Source organism: Aulostomus chinensis, chromosome 3, assembly GCF_037954235.1.
Source record: "Aulostomus chinensis isolate RoL2024-O1b breed Wild chromosome 3, RoL_Achi_v1.0, whole genome shotgun sequence".
Lineage (NCBI taxonomy): Eukaryota > Metazoa > Chordata > Actinopteri > Syngnathiformes > Aulostomidae > Aulostomus > Aulostomus chinensis.
In genome coordinates this window covers 15,865,089-15,883,000 of record NC_141322.1, presented here as the reverse complement: position 1 = coordinate 15,883,000, position 17,912 = coordinate 15,865,089, and the positions used below count along the sequence as shown (strand labels likewise).

The window sequence follows — 17,912 nt, the reverse complement described above, 5'->3', positions numbered from 1 at the left end:
TCTCCATGGCTTTTGTCACATGGGGGTGAGGGCCACTGGGTGGAAGTCGCTAGGGGTCTCCGAAGAGTTCCTCTTGGGGATGGGGATGAAGGTGAAGTGTATCTAGAGCATGAGGACAGTGCTAGTGTCCATGGAGGTCTGGCAGAGGCTTTGGAAGATGCACCCAAGGTGTTCAGTGCAGTGTATAGCCTGTAACCTTGACACACCCCCAACCCCAAAAAAGTACTGTATAGTGTGTGTGTGTGTGTGTGTGTGTGTGTGAGTGTGTGAGTGTGTATACCTGCAGAATGTCTCTCTCTATAAATGCCTGGATATACTGACTCCATTCTGTAACAGTATTAGTTTATCTGCAGGCTGACATTGACATGGTCATGGCAACAATTTATGGGTAATTGCAGCTGGAGACCAATTGAAAAGAGTAAAATGAGTTTTTTGTGTTTTTTTTCATGTCAATCTGTATGGCATCATGACCTTTGACCCAGTGTCTCGTCTTTGACCCAATCAAAGTGAGACAAGAAAACAAGCATCTTTCTTGCGGACAGCAGCAATTCATCACTCCGTCTTTGTCCCCCTTAAGAGCCTTCTGTCCATCATAAGGAGAAATCAATGTATTAAAAAAATTGAGATAGACACAAAAAGAGCAAAGTCTCACACGTGCACACACACACACATATATTGCTGTAGCATGTGTTCAAAGCAAATAAGTGCACAGCAGTTTTTTTAGTTTACCATGATGGAGCTTTAGTGTACAACGTATGATTGCCTTTTGGTTCAGCCCACTCTTCCAGGGGACTTGCAGTGTGTAGAGGTCAAAGTTCAACAAGGCCCAACTTTGACTGTTGTGAAGACCCCAAGCCAACACTTTGATCTACAGTACATAGCAACAAGTCTGTGTAATGTGGTGCTAAACCACAGGGGTTACTGCTAGCTCCTGCATTTTTGGCAAAAGTTATGATGCTTTACAAATAATTATGGATGAAGCCAATATTTACCCAGCATTGTCAAAGGACTTTCAGTCACAGGAAGGACATCATTTTTTAAAATTATAATAATACATTTGATTTAAAACGCCTTTCAGGGCACTCAAGGTCACCTCACAACACACAAACAATGGTTAAAAGGACAATACAGTACAAATGCAATAAAATCAGTGATCAGTAGATGACAAATTGCAGTGAGTAGGCGAGTTTGAAAAGGTGGGTTTTTAGATGGGATTTGAAGATGGATAGTGAGTTAATGTTCCTGATGTCGGGGGGAAGGGAGTTCCAGAGGCAGGGGGCAGAAGGGCTGAAGGCTCTGGATTCAATGGTGGACACATGGTCAGAGGGCACAGTTAGGCTGATGGAGGAGGCTGACCTGAGTGTTCGGGGAGGGAGTGTTGATGTGGAGGAGGTCGAGAGATTTTGAAGTCTATGTGAAATTTGACAGGAAGCCAGTGGAGTTGTTGGAAAACAGGAGTGATGTGATTGATGGATGGTGTTCTCGAGACAATACGGGCAGCTGAGCTCTGGACCAGTTGCAATTTATGAATGGACTTAAGGGGGACACCGAAGACAGTAGTCTAGGCGGGATTTGACAAGAGTGTGGACCAAGATGGCAGCACTGTTTTAAGTGTGGGATGGACGGAGGCGGTTCATATAGCGAAGATGGAAATAGGCCGACTGGATAACATTATTAATGTGGGTCTGGAATGACAGAGAGTTGTCAAGAATGACACCCAAGCTCTTAACCAGAGGGGAGGGGGAAACAGAGGAGTTATCGATGAGGATGGGTAAACTGGAAGTATTAGTGAGAGAGGATTTAGAACCAATGAGGACGACCTCAGGTTTGGAACTGTTGAATTTGAGAAAGTTGGAGGAGAACCAGGATTTGATCTTTTGTAAACTGACACAGAGGGAGTGGGGTGGGAAGGTGGAGGTGGCTTTAAGAGGAGAGGTAGAGCTGGGTGTCATCCATATAATAATGGAAATGAATGTAATTTTGGAAGATGTGACCAAGAGGAAGGAGATAGATGATAAATAGGATGGGGCCAATGACAAAACCTTGAGGAACACCAGAGGACAGGGGAGAAGGTTGGGAATTGACGTTGCTGTGTAATATGAGTGAGAGGGCAAAAACAGTCTGTTTAAAGAAATCAATAATGTGCATAAAAATTGTAAAAAGAAACAGTGAAAAATAAATTAAAGCTTTTGATTTTGACAGTAAACCCCCACTAATGACTACGTTTGGTTATGAGCTTTCCTGCAATTTGGCTGAAGAAACTGAGGAAACAGTGACTTGTTCTGTAAGATGATACAAGCCTGAAACTTGCTTGACCCAACAGACAAACTCCTTCTTTTTCAAACTTTAAGAAAATTTGGTTAAAAAATTTGTAATGCATTTAAATGTAGACCTCACTATGACACGCTATGTGCAGAATTGATTTATCCTCCAACAGGCCACAGGGGAAAGACTGGCAGTCAGAGCTTGCTCAGACTGTAGCCAAATCTGATTTTATCTCTCAAATCAGATTTTTTTCCCCTAAATCGGATCTTATTCTGTCTGTTCTGCTGTTTTTTGCAAGTGATGAGACAAAAGGAGTGTCCAGGCATCACCAGCCTATCTACATGTCTGCCAAGGTAAGTACTTATATCAGTTTTTAAATTTTTCTTGACTTCTAAGAAGTTCAGATGTATGGGACTATGCTCTATTGATGGTTTAAAGTGCTTGAAAAGTGAATTGTTGGGTGTAAAGTAATTGGAGGAGTTTGGTGCTAGTCCTACGCTGCTTATGAAGATATCCTGAGATATCCATGAGCTATATTTTTATTTATGATCTGTTTTTGTTTGTTGTTAGATGACTGTCAAAAATGGTCTCATAACAATCGTCTGACTCCATCACTGCTCTGGAAGGTTGAGCTTGGTTGTTCATGGTATCAAAGTGGTTAGCAGTGTTGCCTCACAGCGAGAAGGTCCTGGGTTTGAGCCCCAGCTCTTCCAGGGCCTTTCCGTGTGGCGTTTGTATGTTCTCCCTGTGTCTGCGTGGGTTTCCACCAGGTATTCCAGTTCCCCCACCATCAAAAACATGTAACTTAGATTAATTACTCATGACCAAAGTGCTGGCAGAAAATCTGGAGTTGGTCCCCGACCACTGCACGTGGCTGCTCACTATCCCACAGAGGATGGGTTGAATACAGAGGATGAATTTTTCTGCACAATGAACATTTGACAATAAAAACAACTTCTTCTGAAAATGTGCACACACCATCTCAGACCTGACCCGAGAGTCGACCAAAGACTCCCCTCATGTCCATGTTGATAAGTGCGTAGATGTGTGTGGGTATGATCACAAGCCTGCTTCTTCTTGTATGTTTGAAAAATGTGGCCCATTTAGTGTATTGATATTACTCTATAGAATTGTGTGTGTGTGTGTGTGTGTGTGTGTGTGTGTGTGTGTGTGTGTGTGTGTGTGTGTGTGTGTGTGTGGAGGTTCCAGACTTGGAGTAAGGCAGGGTAGATAAAAGAATGTAAAGCCATATATCCACTGGCTAATAACCCTTCAAACCTCCTCTTCCACCTGGGTTTTTTCAACAGCAGCATTTAGTCAACAGTGAACACAAAACATGGGTGAACATGTAGTGGTGAACATGAAGCTTCTGGTGCTTTCAATCTCAGACACACGTACAGTGAGTGGGCGGGGCTTCGCTATCAACAGTATACATGGAGGCAATGACAGCTACTCGCCTCTGCTGGTTACTGCGACTGTTCTCATCTCAGCTTCTCAGCTACAACCTCAACCCGTCTGCTTTCAAGTACGACAGCCACCAAAGACTGTATACACGTCTGAGACGCTGCACTGTGCTCTGCTGTTTTGGCAACATTGATCAGTTCTTTCTGGTGTGGTGACTGAGGCTCATGGCTCTGTGACACTGAGCCATGATGCATCAGGGAAAACAAAACAAAAAAGAAATAATCGTAAGAGAAAAGCAACTCCTCTTATTGGAAACGGTATCAATGGGCTTTATTAGTGGTTTTACTTGGGTCTGAAAAACGTGTGCAGATGGATAGAAGTATTAGTCAATGTATTTTCCTCTGTGTGTGTGTGTGTGTGTGTGTGTGTGTGTGTGTGTGTGTGTGAGAGTGTGGGGGGGGCATTCTGTAATGGATCAGTATGAATGCCTCGTTAGCAAACGCCACTAAAACCCTGTAGGCCCTTCAGAATACGAGTACCATTTTAGAGAGCAGCTTTTGCTGTCGCATTCTAACTACCACTTACACAATACGTTGCTGCTGCTCACACACACACACACACACACACACACACGCAGTAGCCCACTCACATATACTCAACAAGCACTTTTGTGTGTGGGCAGCTGGCTGAATTGATGAAACAGGATTCTGCATCCTCTTGGGAGCACAAACACACACGCACACAAACACAAATGCACACACACACACACACACACTCGCTCTCTATTTAGCATCAGAAAGGCTATATTCTCTCTTTTCATCTGTGAGGTGAAGGGAGGAATGCCCTCAAGGTGTGTGCTGAGGGATAAAGATGGTTAAAGGGGTGTGGTGTCAGGGGTTTTGGTGGTTTGGCGACTTTCCCTCTTGTGCTGTGATTCTTTCTGTCCGCTATCTTTCCATCTGACACGAGGATGACAACAGAGGTTACAACAGTAAACAGCCAGTTTTCTCTTCATATTCACTGTTTCCCCTCGGCTTCTCACTGCTGTGTTCCTATTTTGTTTGGTGCCCACCCCTCCACACCCCCCTTTCCCCTCTCTTTTTTTTTCTTATCAAACAAAATACACACACACAAGCACATATAGGAAAGTTTCTCCTGGAGTTTTCACAGCAAAACCAAACAAAACATAAAACGGCGCTAACGCAAAAAGAGTGAGGGTGGTAGGGAGGAAGACGAGGAGGAGGAGAGCAAAGAGGGGAAGTTATTTTCTCTGGTATTTGAGGCTGTGCTGCGTGTACTTCTGACAGGTGGGAGGGGAGATGAAGCGTGCATTGTGTGCTCTTGCTAATTGGCATCGTTAGCAGGGCCATCCGCTGTGAATGGCAGAGATAGTATTAGGGAGGTTTTTTGCACAGTGAGCGGTAGAGATAGGGAGAAAAGAGTGTGCTACAGGCATAAGCTGTATATGCTAAAGCTACATTAGGTCTGATAAACTTGCAGGTCTTCAATAGACTCAGTAGGGGAGGGAGGGAGGATGGGGGAGGCAAAGAAATCTAAGGAACTGTGCACCATTTAGCTTCAGGCTTTTTCTTTTAATACTCCGAATACGACCTCTTAAAGCCACGGTGACACACGCATAAAATAATGAGCTATTGTATGTGTATGTGCATCTTTTACAAAAGTCTGGCCTCTCTTTTTTCACCTTATCCCTTGAGGGTCAGGTTACACACAGGGTGTAGGTTACATGCCACTGGCCAAATGAATAGTCTTGTTTGCAGCACAGGACTGATATTACACACACCTGCACACTCACTTTTGTGAAACAAAAAAACATCTGTGCAGCAAAAGAAAAATCAGTTGGATCCTACCTAGTACTGCTTTACATGTATCACAGTAAATATACGTGTAATCATGTGTGTGCGCGTGTGCAACACAAATCCTGACGTTAACATATGACTGTCAGTGTTACCCAGTCATTTTTCTCATACTTGCCTTTACCTCCTCCCGTCATTCTCTTCCACTCTTTCTTTTATTCTCTTCATTTTATCCCCTCCAGTTTCAAGAAAAGGCACTTGAGGCTTTATTGCTCTCACTCTCTGTAAAACAACACACACACACACACACATGCTCACATTCACACTAACACATACACACACACACACACACACACACACACACACACACAGTGTAAAGGACCCCTGATGGAGAAGACCTTTGGAGCAGTTTAAAGGGATGGGATATTGTAAGAGGTGGACTTTTCAAACGGAAACATCTCAATGGCCTCACTTAGTCTCCTGAATGGGCGAGTGGGTGGGAGTGAAGGGGGCGATGAATATGAAGTAAGGTCTAATGATCGACACATACCTCTCCTCTTCAGCGGATCACTATGTCGTGGAAGACAAGCGGTGAAGGGTCGCATAATCAATGGAGGTTAGACAAATGCATTTGTAAGCTACTGTTAAGCAGAATATTTGTACTCTCATTGGTTGTGTAGAAGATCCACTACACTTCCTCTCTGTGCTGAAGTGAAACCAAGAAAATCTCGTTTGTGGGAGCTGCCATTGAGCTTAAAGAGTCACTCAGGTGCTATGTAGGTCCCACTACAGGGTTGAACCTGAACAGTGAAGGGAGTGGGGGTGTATGTGTGTGTGTACATCCATGTACACTGGGACACCAGATGTAGTCGATTTAAATGAAAAATTAAAAAAAACAAACCCCGATGAGGCTGTAACTGTTGCCTGACAGCGATTGTGCATGTAAACCCCATTTGTCCTGACAGCTCGGTTACTAATGTTACATTTTCTCTTGTTTGAACACCTTTTACATAGTTGATTTGGGAAGTTTGCTCTTGAATCTGAACCAGCCATTCTGGGTTAGTTCACCCACAGTGCGTCTGAGTGCCCAGCAAGGTTGCCAGGCCGAAAATAAATAAAAACGTGTTATTCACAATTATACCAGCCTTTTTTTTTCTTTTCTTTTTTTTAATCATAAGACAGATCTTGTGTTTAGGACCAGAAAAACAAGAGGAAACACTTTTGCACTACTTCATGATCAGTCGCATCTGTGGTGATAGGAAGCTCTCGCTGTATGTCATTAGGATTTTATATCTGGCCAACGCTAATGTGAGCATGTGCGGTGAGAAATCAAGGGGTCTGTAGTCAAATGACTTCATATGAATGCATGAGATGATAGTTTACAGTGTCTCTAATGAGCCTCATTATTCCAAACTTCAGTGCATTACAAATCCCCTCTGATAACAACATGTTGCACGCCTCCATCATCCTTGTACGGCACAAGAGCATTTCATCACTGTCACCAGCCATAATCCTCTGACCAGCGTGGCCCTCCAGCAGCATCAAACAAGCTATTAAGAGAGGGAAAAGAGGAGGATGAGGGAGGGGGTGGGCGGCAGGGGATGGTGAAGAGGAGGGCGGCGTAATGGTGCATGTTTGTAAATAATCTCTCTGTCACGGTGGTAAATAGCAGTTTATTTAACAAGCATCACATCACAGGAGCACTTTCACCCTCCGTCGCTCTTTCTTCCTCCCCCTTCATCCCTCTCTTCTTCCCTCCTCTCCTCCGCTCTCTCTCTTTGCCGTGTTGGGCTCTGCGGTTACAGCAGAGCATTAATAATAATAACAATGATAAACAGAGAGGAGAGATAACCACAGTAGTGTGTGTATAAGAGGGCCCTCGCACTCAGCAAGCTTACAGCGCTTAGCCCCCATTAAAGATGGGATGCTGAGGGAGGGAGGGAGGGGTGGAGGGGTGGGTGGCACAGAGCAGCAGGAAAATAAGAAGCTGTTATTTTGCATGATATTAACCACATGAAAGCGTGTGGCTGCCGAGGACTGTAAAAGTCGCTGAAGAAGACAGAAAGGGAGAGAGAGAGAGACAGAGGCTCACTGGAGGAATAATGTAAATAGCGGCTGGCAGACTTATCGGGCACAACACTGTCAGACGTGTGTGTGTGTGTGTGTGTGTGTGTGTGTGTGCGCACGTTATCGTACGCAACACTGTCAGACGGCCCATTGTTTGGGAAGCGATAAAAGGCAATTTCCCAGAGTCCCTTGTAGAACCACACGCTCGGCTTAATTTGAGGGCCGTTTTCCGTGACAGTGTTGACAGTTTATACATCTCTCTCTTTTTCTTCTCTTTCTCTGCATTCTCTCATTTCCTCTGTTCATCGTTCCTATATATGTTCTCACTTTGTAGGAAAGAGATCTGTACTCATGTCTGTGCTTATTGGTACCCCCACCCACACACGCACACACCCACACACACCCACACACACACCCCATGTTTGGCATATTCCTTTTGAGGATGCAGCAACACCTGATACTCTAATACCTGTATGTACACACACACACACACACGTGGGCCATCACTTTACAGGTGGAGCGTTTTCCCTCTGCCCTGTCCTAATCTTGCCCTGACAGAGCATTGTGAGCTGTGCTGCGCTGCCATCAGAGGGGAGCATGTCCTCTCATCATCTGGAGAGAGAAGGCCTATTAGAGGAGCTGAGGATGATGGGAGGCAGGGAGAAGAGAGAGAGAGAGGGGCGGTGGGTGGGGGTGGGGTGTAAAGAGATCGCAGGTTCAGGGCAGGATAATTGACACGGAGGCTCCTATTGCCTGCGGAGGAGGTTTTTCTCTACAAGGCCTTTAGTGAAAGAGCAAACAAGATGTTGCGCACACACACACACACACAAACACACACACGCACATGCACAGTGTTTTCAAAAAAACTTCCTGATCTGTTTGTGTGCTCTGATTTTGCACCGGTTGCTTAACTTTTCGTGCTTCAGGCCTTGAAACTGAAACTGATGGCAAATAAGTGACCTTTTCTATTCTGTTTACCTTTTTTCTTGTGTGTTTAGATGGATTTTAGACATGTACTTTCCTGCAGCCAAGTCACACGAATCACAAAAACAAAGAAGCAAGGTAAGAAACACAATAAGGAAAGCTGGCGACCTCAGATAAACTCAAAGTCAAAATAAAAGCCATGTTTTGCTTTGCAAAATGGATCTGCCCCAAATTTCATTGGTTCCTCCACTGAGTTTAGTGACATTTGCCCTGATGACAAACTAATGATAAAGAAAACGTTATGTAAAGACAATAAAAAAGAGAGATTAGGAGCAGGGCCATTGTTTTTAATGATGCTTATATTAGTGTGACTTTACTCAACCGGGAACTCCCACTGAGAATAAATCTCTTTTGCCAAAGAGAACCTGCCAATACAGGCAGCAGCACGTTTAAGAACAGATAGTTACCTTACAATCCAACAGAAAACATCTAGCAGCCTTCATATTAATACAGGAACATGTTTACAGTATTTCCCATAAGACACACGTGATAAGATGCAAAAATCATACAGTTCAAGACCCAACTTATAAGAGGCAGTGACTCTCTTTACTCTTTTCAGGCTCGGTGTGTCTAAGTTTACAGCAAGTGTTCACTAGTCACACCTGAAGGTTGCATCTCCATCATTGTAACCTTACTTTGCCTGCATCTACACCTGATAAGTATCTTTGCCTTTTCTTCTTCAGTATCCAGGCCTAGACAAAGACAGGATGAGACTTTACAGGAACTGTTGCGTTTTTTTCTCTTAAGCCTCCAACTGGAGTAGAAACCGAGTTAGTCAGACAAAGATAAAGCTGCACAGCGGTCTACTTACCATCATCTATAACCTATAAAAAGAGGAGAAAGAACTCTTGGCCATTCAATTCCTTAACTCTGTTATCATTCTTCAAAGCTCAGCTCTGCTGCTTTCTTTTTTCCTGCTCCAAGGCTGTTTTATTTTATTTCTATGAGGAGGTATTCTTATTGTATGTATATATTTTTATTATTATTATTATATTTCATTGTCTGTGGTGAATTCCCTATACTGGTTGTCCTAGTGAACAAAAGCAATGACGGTGGGTTTGATAAAGAGTCACTTTTTGACTATGATGGGAACCATCTGCCCTTGATAAGTCAGCCTTCAGAAAAAAGAGGACATGCTGCAATCTGTCCAGTTGCAGACAGCAGAATATAGGCTAAATACTATAAAGTCTTTAAAAGTAACATAAAAGGTTTTTCTTATTATCTAAAGCCAGCCCGTTTGAATGTAAGAGACTTTTGGTGGCTCAGCAGAAGCCTGTCAGGCTTGTGTACTGTCTTACTATTACAAATGGCCCCACGTAGGAAATGAGAGGACTGTTATTTCAAACTTAATAATGCTACACGACTCCATCAAGAAAACGCTGCTCTATCAAACTCCCACGATCTCCAGAGATAATTTAATCACCAAATGCCAAACTGCCACGCCACATTTAGGTGTAATTTTCATCCGTGCAAAGGTAATTTGTTTCAGTATTATGAATTAATTAAAGCCTAACAAAGATGGAGTCAGCTGTGGAATGTCTAATCAAGAGGCCCTCCTAGACTGATTGATTCTTGTTCCTCAGCACTCATGCTTTGTCCTCCTTGTTGTCACAACTTGCAATTTCACTACTTTTACTTCATTTTGTGATACAGTAAGAAAACCTGATCTAAACTGAATACCAGAAATGACCACCGTGATTGTACACCGCATGGAACTGGCACAACCTCTGTTAGAATTACTTTACAGCTCCAAAGAAACAATGGAGAGTCAGCTCAGATTGTTAAGTGGTGAACACACGGTTCTATTTTTGTGGTGGACATGCAAAATCCCTGTTTCTACATTATAGCGCTACAGAAAATATTGTGGTTTGGATTATTGTAGCAACATACTGTGCTTTTAATGGGACAAACACTCTGCTGCAAAGTCTGGTGTTTGTTGCTACCAACTGCCGACCCCTCAACCCTCTAGCAGGGTGAGCCAGTGTCCTGAACCCGGTTGCAGCCCAGGTGGGGTTGACAGGGGCAAGCTGACATGTCAATCAAAGCAAGAGTTTGTAAACGGCAAGCTGACTGATAGGTGGTGCCATGTTGGAGTCATCTTCAGAGTCCTTCTTGTCTTGATAGCTGTGCACACATCAGATTTTGTATTTATCTGGTGTTTCGCAAGTCCTACCGCAAGTTAGATTTTTTTTGGCTTACCATTTACTCCTCTCTGTTAAAAAAGCTGTTAGGCGTGATATCATCATGGTGTTCTGAACAACACAAATGAGGAGGTCCAGCTCTGCCATTATCTCACTGTCACCGTGAAGTGTTCGGGTACCGAAATTTAACCTATTGATTTGATGTCTGTCAGTTACTGCCTCATATGTCTGCCTACTTCTACTCCCTCGATCTTACATTATGCTTCTTTATTTCAGTCTTTCCTCAGTTAAGTTCCTCACGGTATTTATTGACATTTAAACAGCCATCGATACATTCCTTATTCCCATATGCCAGCATGATATGTATCAGGGTTTAGCCATTTGTCACTCAATCATTCTTGCAGCTGCTTGTCCCAGGGGCCCAGGACATTGTTTTCACATACATGTGCACGCCGCAGGGAATCTTAAAGCGTCCTTTTCACCCCTAAACACTCACTCACAGACATACAGTACAGAAAAAAACACACTACGCCATAAATCAAAGTTCTAACATGCCAAAGTCATATGCAGACAAGCCCTTCTCACGCACACGCCACACATGTCAGGTGTTATCTGTTTTTCAAATCTCCAGGCCAGTACACTTAGTAGGGTTTGTCTGAACTACACACACACACACACACACACACACACACACACACACACACACACACACAGGCATTCACATAAAAATGCTCACACCCAGACACATACAGTAAATACAACAATGCCATCTCATCTACCAATAGCAACATGCCTCACATCCAGTTCTTGCTTATATAAATATTTATACTGCATGTTTGAGATACTCACAGGATGCTACGTGGTCCAGACAATGGATTCCAGGTTTGAAAGTGTACAGTCAATCTAGCAGCGATTGAATGCAAGTCACAGCTGTTGCAAAAGCCATGCAAACAATTACAAAAACACTGAAAAGACTATGTATTAACTTTCAGCCTGTGTAAGTCATGTAAACAATATGGAAAGGTTAATTTACATGGAGATAGCTGTAGGTGCATTCCTTTGGGGGGGGGGGGGGGGAGAGAGAGAGAGAGAGAGAGAGAGAGAGAGAGAGAGAGAGAGAGAGAGAGAGAGAGAGAGAGAGAGAGAGAGAGAGAGAGAGAGAGAGAGAGAGAGAGAGAGAGAGAGAGAGAGAGAGAGAGAGAGAGAGAGAGAGAGAGAGAGAGAGAGAGAGAGAGAGAGAGAGAGAGAGAGAGAGAGAGAGAGAGAGAGAGAGAGAGAGAGAGAGAGAGAGAGAGAGAGAGAGAGAGAGAGAGAGAGAGAGACTGGGGTCAGCGTGAAACTGGTAGAGCTCCGATAAATCAACTCTGTAAAGCAAACATTGTTCAGTGACAGGCACAAGGGTGTGTTGCTCTCTTTTTGTGTTTATTTAGTTTCCATGAGAAATGCAACAGGGAGTGTTGCAATGAACAAACACAGCATCATAACTTAACTCTCATACAGACTTTTATTTAAAGGGCACGTTTGCTAAAATGATAAGATAGAAAACAAAATGATGGTTTCTGCTCTGCTTTTCTTGTCTTTTTCTTTTTTTTAACAATTGCAGCTAGTTTTGCTTTGAGATACCTTTTAGCTGCTGTTGAAGGTGTTCATGTGTGCAAACTAGCCCGAGATCTCCTGCTGGGAAGTGTAGCGACATGAAGTGGATGACCAATTAAAGGTCTTTTGACAAATCCACAATCAAAACTGCACTATGAGGATCTTCTTGACTTCTGTTTTCCTACAGACCTTTCCTCTGTCCTTAAGACAAACACAGCAACAAAAACCCACACGGACCTTATTACTCTCTATTAATCTGCAGACCCCCCCCCCGCCCCGTGTCTGTGCTTTGCATGCATTCTCTTTCTCATCATCAGTCAATGTGCCGTTGGGAGGGAGAGAGAAAGGGAGGGGGGGTGGTGACGGACAGTGTGGACTTCACAGTCTCCTGTGACAGGCCAGTTGTACATCTTTCTTTGTGAGTTCTAAAGCCAAGGACAGTCAGTGGGTTACAGTGGAGCGATAGTCCTAGCTAGATCAGGCCATTTAATTGGACTACTGTCATTGTCCTGCCATGCAAGAACTGGGGAAGAATCTAATTATTGACGGAAGTACGTCCACCTCTGGAACGGTAGGTGGCGGTACAGCTCCTTACAGCTGCTTGCAGTCAGACTTGCTTTTCACGTCACATACCAAACAAGTTAGCAAGTGACGTCGCTGTCATACAGCTAGCACTAGCACCTGCCGGGATGATGTCTGTGTAACTGTGCGCAGTTCATTTTCCTATCAGATACCATGGTTGGACCTATGTCAGGCCAATCTGGGGCCATGTTACAGATATGCGTGCCCGAGTGAATCGATCCTCCAGCTATTCTAGCTCTATAAGTCAAACTAAGAAATATTATAAACTTTCTCTAACATAATTTCTTTGTCATGATTCACATTTTAATTGAAAATTGTTGACATGACTCTGGTGTGACTCATTTTTTTGGTGGGGTCTTTACCAAGCGGTTGTGTTTTGTATGTTGTTCTGTAGAAAACCATTTCTCTGGAGCACCGAAATACTTCTTTTAGAATGGTATTTTGACACACCCATTTGGCCTTCAGCAAATAGTGCACCTCCTGTAATTTTGAAGCTGCACCAGGCAGTTTCAATAAAATTGCAATATATTTTTGAGTCCTGGTGCTTGTGGGGGGGCATTTATAGTGACAAAGAAAACTTAGGATGGTACATTGATATGCACTGGGAATCACTGATGAGTGAACAGTAATCAAACTAAATCAAGTGGACAATTTTCAAAGGAGATGATCAATTAACAACCCTTTGGTAAATAGCCAATCAGAGTTGTTCTCGTAGAGACTTCCTCTTATTCTTGCTGCTTTTTCACAAGCCTTTCCCCTTTCTGTCCCCTCCATCATGCTGAGCTACAGGGGTCTTTTCAATGCGTGTGGACACACACACACACACACACACACACACACACACACACACACACACACACACACACAGTACACCTTATTACTCTTTATTAATCTGCAGGGCGTTAATTGAAACCCCCCTGAGTCTGAGCTGTACCTGCATTCTCTCTCTCATTATCAGTCAAGGTGCCTTTGGGAGAAGCAGAGAGGGGGATGGTGACGGAAAGAGAGGACTTCACAATCTCCTTTGACAGGCCACTCGCACTGTACATCCTTCATTTCATATACAAAAGCCCAAAGACAGTTGGTCTGTCAGTACTGGGAGTGGAGAAAGTTCTAGCTTAGGTTGGAGTTAATGTTTTACTAATATTTTAAGAGTTGCATCAGCGAAATAGTTTAGATGCAGACATGAGAAGCAACTTAAATCTTCAACTAAGCCCATAGCAAGTGTCCAGAATTCCTTAAAACAGAGCCTGATGAAATTGTACTGGCAACACATCCTCAGTCACTGTGTTAAGAAAAAGTTCAAATAAATGATCGTGTTAGACTGAAAAGTGAATTTTACAACACAAAAAAACATGTTCGTACAAATAAGATACAAAATCCTTCTCTTTCCTTATCCGTTTCTCTGTCAAGTCAGTTTTATTTGTTTAGCTCCAAATCACAACAAAAATTCTCTCATGACATTTAACAAGTGGAGCAGGTCCAGTACCACACTCCTTCAATAAATCTACACCCAACAATTCTCCATCAGCAAGCGCATCCTGCTTGTCCCCAGTTGTGGCAAGAGAGAGAAGGGATGCCCCGCTCTCCTGCTCTCTTTCTCCCCAACTGGTCAAAGCAGACGGCCGCCCTCGCACAGCCTAAATCTGCTCGACGTTGCTGTCTGGTAAAAGGAAGTTTTGCTGTTGCAGGATGTGCTTGTTCATGGAGAATTGTTGGTTGTAGATTCATTGAAGGAGTGAGTTGCTGGACCTACTCTACTTGTGAAGTGTTGCTAACGTTCAAGGGTTGATGTCATCATGCCGGGGAAAACTATATGGTAAAAGCAAGGCAGTTCTGTACAAGGAGACAAACTTGATGCTGCCCACCTTTCAAAATGCATTTTTTTTTAATCTGATGAAGAAAAGGCAAGCGGGAAGAAAGGGGAACATACCACCACCTGTTGTTCCAGATGCCGTTTCACTTTGGTGAATAAATCAATTCTTCCTGGTTCATGTATACCGGGATTAAATGGCCTAATTAAGCTAAAACAGTTGCCCAATTTAACGGCATATCTAAGCGTAGTGTGTGATAATTACACATTCTGGACATTTGTGCGCAACATGAGTGTTCTATAGTTTTGCCATATACTTTCCAGATAGGCTAAAGCAACTCCTGAGATGATGCACTCTACAAACCATAGAGACTGATCAAATCTATATCAGGGTGAATATGAAAAGTACTTTAATTTGACTTGCTGGTTTGTTTGACACACTCTCCTGAAAGCTGGACTATTGCAATTCTCTGTTCATACGCCTCCCAAACCAGGCAATCCATAGATTACCATTCATTCACAGTGCAACTGCTGAAAAAAAATCAGACCAAATCCAGTCATCCAAGACCCTCACCTGTTGTGTTCGGAATACAATTCAAAATTCTCCTCGTGGTAACTGAAGCTCCAACTGCTCTACCTCTGTGGTATATTTCAGACATGCTGTCAGTCTACAATCCTCGCAGATCTCTTCATTCGTGACGTAGAAATCTGTTTGTGCCTGGAGCATTTTCAAGTTCTTTTGAAATCGCATTCAATATTTATGCACCTAAATATTGGAGCACTTTAATGGCTGTCAATGCACCCATTTCTTTTTTGAACTGCTTTTGACTGACATGGTGTTAAATGTGCTTATCCGTAAGTGAAATAAAATTAAAACAAAACCCTGGATAAACGTACGCGAATGTGTTGAGCCAACACGTTGAGTTCTTCCCAGTCAATTATGGACAACATGCTTAAGATAACACTTGTCATACTGCATGTAATAAATCAAAGTTAGATCATGAATTAATACTCCTGAGGAGTAATTTCCATGTCTGTGATTGATTCAGTGATAAACACAAATACATTCAACTACTTTAAGAGTGGTTAGAATGTCCTTTGAATGTAATTACACCATTCCTCTTTTACGCCCAAGTCATCCAGAACACTCAAGTTTGTCCTTGTGCAGAACACTCAAAAGGACTTTCTTAAAATTTGATTCATATGCCACCGAAGAGATTGTCCCTGATACACCCATCAGTCTGAATTCTTTCCCTCTTGAAGCAAGTCTCCTCCGTTATTAATTGGGTTCCTAATTTATGGGTGTGAAATCTTTGGGTCTTAATTTTCTATCAAGAGAAAGTGACCCAACGAAGCGGTGGATGAGTAATACAGCACAGCGAGGTGACGGAGCACTTCACGTAGCTGAGATCTGAAGACTGGATGGATGCAAATGAGGTCCGTCCAGCGTTCGACAGTCGGGAAAGGCTGATCGAATTCCCTTTTTCTTGTCAGACATGTTTTCCGAAGAGGTAATGTCATTTAGTTTCACAATAGATTGCAATTTTTGTTCCAGTCGATGGAACTTAAGTTTTAGCTGTTACCAACCATCAAGCTAATGTTTATCTTGAGAATCCTTTGTCTTGATTTATCAATTCAGGAATGAAATAGCAACACAATTTACTTAAAAAAAAAAAAAAAAATTCCGGACATGAAACTTCTCCCACCCTTATTGTGCACCTGTATAATTAGAAAGTTTGTCACCAGGCTGCCATGTTTAAAGTCAAGTACCACCCACCTGACATGACATCAACCACCACCTGCAATGAAGACTGGTCCGATGCCCTGTCCAGATGTGGCGTTGTCAGATTCGGTGGATCTCCACCATTAGACTTTAAACCCAGGTTAGGGGGCAGTTTTCACTGGCATTCTGGCTGTGGAAGTGTGTGCCAAGCGAGGAAAGTGTACATGAGTAAACTGCTTTTGTGTGTGTGTGTGTGTGTGTGTGTGTGTGTGTGTGTGTGTGTGTGTGTGTGTGTGTGTGTGAGCGTCAATGTGTGCCAGGAGAGAAGGGGATCCGATTAGTACTACTCTGAAAGTAATTACCTTAATTAAAGCAGTAATGTGTGGAGACAGAGGGGAGGAAGGAGGGAGAGGAGGGGGGAGGCAGGGGAGAACCTGCCATCTTTTATGGGGAAGTTTAGGGACAGTGGTGATTTAAGGGGCACACTCAGCAATGGGCATGGGAGGGTAGAGCAGCAGTGGTAGGGGGAGAAAAGTGGGGGAGTGAGGATGAAAGCATGGTTTGATGTGGGAGGATAAAAGATGGTGGTGAAGGGATGGTTGGTGAAGGAGAGAGAGATTGGTGAAGAATCAAGAGTTGACCACAACAAGTAGGAGGAATTACCTCACCCTCAGTTCTCTCCATATGTCATGTTTACACTTTGCACTGTTTTTTGGATGCACATTTCGAAGTATCATTTTACAAAAGGTTGATGGGAAGGGGAATATCTGAAGAACCAAAAAAAAACTTTCCGAACATTTAACTCATGGGATTGACCAGCTGTTTTCACTGCCATTGTCATTCCCCGATATTCCCAGACTTTTTTTGTCATCCATTGACATCATGGCCGATAGCAGCCGGAAAGACAAACATTTACAACTTGGCCAAACGATCTCCAGTTTCAGCACGTAGTTGGTAGCTCTCAATGGCCTAGACAACCTCTTTTACTCTTTGTTACAGGCGTGTGTAACGTTGCCTTTACTGCTATCTTCAAACATTTTTTGAAGCACATGTTGAATTGTGTCATTAGAGGAGGTTGATGTAGCAATATTTGATCTAAAACTCCCCCCAGTGTTGCAAAAAAAACCTCATTCGTGCTTGGTTCTGGTGCCTTTTTTGACAACGACAAAATGTGCATGAATTGAAACCCCTAATTTCAGGTAGCTCTGACATCATCATGCAACATGCCCAATATTAGTTTGTACTTTAAAAAAAAATAATACAAATGCTCCATCAAGTTCCTCAAGAACTCTATGTTCTCTCTTTGAGAGTGACTCAGTTGTGCCTCAGTGTGTTTGCTGAAATGCAAGGTCGGTAAAATGACTGTAGCCTGCCGATTTTATTTAGTCGCGGTTTTAAACTGTTAACTGAGTGTAAACTAGCGACTAAATGTCTCAAGTTTCTGTCCATACTGTAAGCAGTAAGCGAACAAGGAAGCCTGGGAGTGGATATCGCAGGAAAATCCCAAATGCTGGCCTTTGCTC

The 17,912-nt window shown here is 43.1% G+C and overlaps 1 protein-coding gene across 1 annotated transcript in view; it reads left to right on the top strand.

The window, feature by feature from the left end:
• foxp4 (forkhead box P4) overlaps positions 1 to 17,912 on the top strand; it is a 146,185-nt gene that overhangs the window by 12,958 nt on the left and 115,315 nt on the right. The window contains exon 2 of the mRNA XM_086198949.1: positions 8,549 to 8,612. The gene's annotated coding sequence lies outside the window, so the exon portion shown is untranslated. The remainder of the gene's footprint in view (positions 1 to 8,548; positions 8,613 to 17,912) is intronic.